At 44.1% G+C, this 2,016-nt stretch overlaps 1 pseudogene; it reads right to left on the bottom strand.

The window, feature by feature from the left end:
* Positions 1 to 388: 388 nt before the first annotated feature.
* LOC105553610 lies at positions 389 to 850 on the bottom strand (annotated as a pseudogene).
* Positions 851 to 2,016: the final 1,166 nt, after the last annotated feature.

A 2,016-nucleotide genomic window follows, 5' to 3' on the forward strand; every position in this document is an offset into this window, starting at 1 on the left:
TTGTTGTTGAACTTAAAGGAAAACTCAGAGGAATTTCTGGAAGATTGTATGTTTTCCAAGAGATTTTAACCAGGGTTTTTTAAAGTTTTGCACTTTTGTAGATTTGGCAACTACAAACAACTAAACAGGAATGAAACATATTGTCCAAAACCAATGACTTATTTTTTTTTTACAATTTTTTTATCTCACTTTAAACAATCATTATGCAAACCTCGACTTATTGTATGTACAAATAAAATAAGCATACAACACATGTTGTCTTTTTTTTTTCCTGGCTCAGGTTTATTTGTACAAATAGCACAAGAGGACCCCAGCCCCATGCAGATGGCAGCCCGGGTGGGGGCGGGGGTAGCACCAGTCCTGTCCTCACGTTGGCAGACAGAGATATCTACTCTGAAGGCTTTGTAGGGGCCTGGGCACCTTTGAGAGCCTGAGCTGGAACTGAAGCTGGAGCTGCAGCCTGGGCCTTGGTTTGATCCTTGGTCTTGGTCTTTGGCCAGCACAGCCTGAGCCCCTTGGCCATGCAGGCATAACCACACTTCCCAGGCTTGGAGTGGGCAATGTAGGCAAGTTGATCGAGCTTGCGACTGACACCCATTGGGATCTCAGGCTTAACCTCCTTGGGCTTTACAAGGGCCTTGATAGCCTCGGCACCTACACTTGTGGCCTTGGCACTGTTGGCCTGCATCTTCTTTAGGCCCTTCTTGTGCTTGGCAAAGCGTATGTTCCTCAGGAACTTGGGGTCCACCCCCTTAAGAGATTTGTATCTTTGTGATCAGGGTTTCTAGATATCATTTCTGTGCCATTTTTAGAACTGGTTGTGTGTGGTGTGGGTCTTGGACTTGGCCATGTCTGCACCTTAAGCCGCGGCTCCTGAAGTGCCTAGAAGCAAAAGAGAAAGGGGCCACCCATACGTTGCATTTTGATAACAATCTTCTCAACATGTTGTGTGTGTCTCCTGACCCCACTAGTTCGGGTTTCGTCAGGGCTGCCTGCCTGATCTCAAGGCCAATCAGGAAGGAGCACTGATGGTTTTTGTCCTGAATGCATTGATATCAGCAAATGAAGGTTTTCAGGGCTTTATTGCAGATCACACCCCATTGCTGTTGACAGTTTTTCTTGTTGTTGTTCTTTCTTTTACCCTTTACTTGGTGGAAGGAAGTGGAAGATAAGGGTGTGGTGAAAAGATAAGTATGATGCTTGAAGATTAGAATCTGACCTTTGTTCTGGTCAGCCCCTAGCCCTGTGCAGTTCATGTCATCCACACCACATATGGAAGTCCACTTAGTGAGACAAGCAGACATTCTGCAATGGAGATGGTGAAGCTGGATTTTCATCTCCTAAGGAGAGAGTTGATTTCATTCTTCAGCTTCAGAGAGAAGTGAATCAAAAGATGAAATATAGCCATCACGCCTTCCTCCCCTCCCTACATGTGCTATCTGCACTACAACAGTCAACTATCTTGACTCACCTTTCTCCATTGTTCTCCTTTCCTCTTCTCTTATAGCCAGCCCTTTGCATCCTAATCCTACAAGCAGGGTCCCACCTGCCACACTCAAGAGCCCTATGAGGGTCTGCAGACTGTCTGTTTCCTTGCTTCCTCCTGTCCTAACCTCACACTACATGTTTATTGGGAATATGGGAAATACCAAATTTAAGATATAATCAAGCTCACCCCTTTGATGGTTAATCAGGAAACCTCACTTGCCACCTATTGGGAACACACTGTAAGCCAATAAAGAGGAACAAATATTTTGAAAGAAAGATGGACATTTAAGTGGGGGGCTGCAAAAGAAGCCTAATGTTACTCCTCAAAAGACATTGCTACCAGAGCCACATGCATTTCTTTTTTCCTTGCCAAAATATTCAAACCAAGGTTTGTAGAAGAACTTTGAACCCCACACTTTATGTCTGCACTTGGGAGCTGAGTTTAATCTGTACTTTGTTTTTTAATTTATTGAGGAGGAAAAAAGCCTTATCTGTATGCGTCTTTAAAACCAAATGCATGACCTACTT

The sequence above is a fragment of the Mandrillus leucophaeus genome, unplaced genomic scaffold (assembly GCF_000951045.1).
Source record: "Mandrillus leucophaeus isolate KB7577 unplaced genomic scaffold, Mleu.le_1.0 Scaffold1169, whole genome shotgun sequence".
NCBI lineage: Eukaryota > Metazoa > Chordata > Mammalia > Primates > Cercopithecidae > Mandrillus > Mandrillus leucophaeus.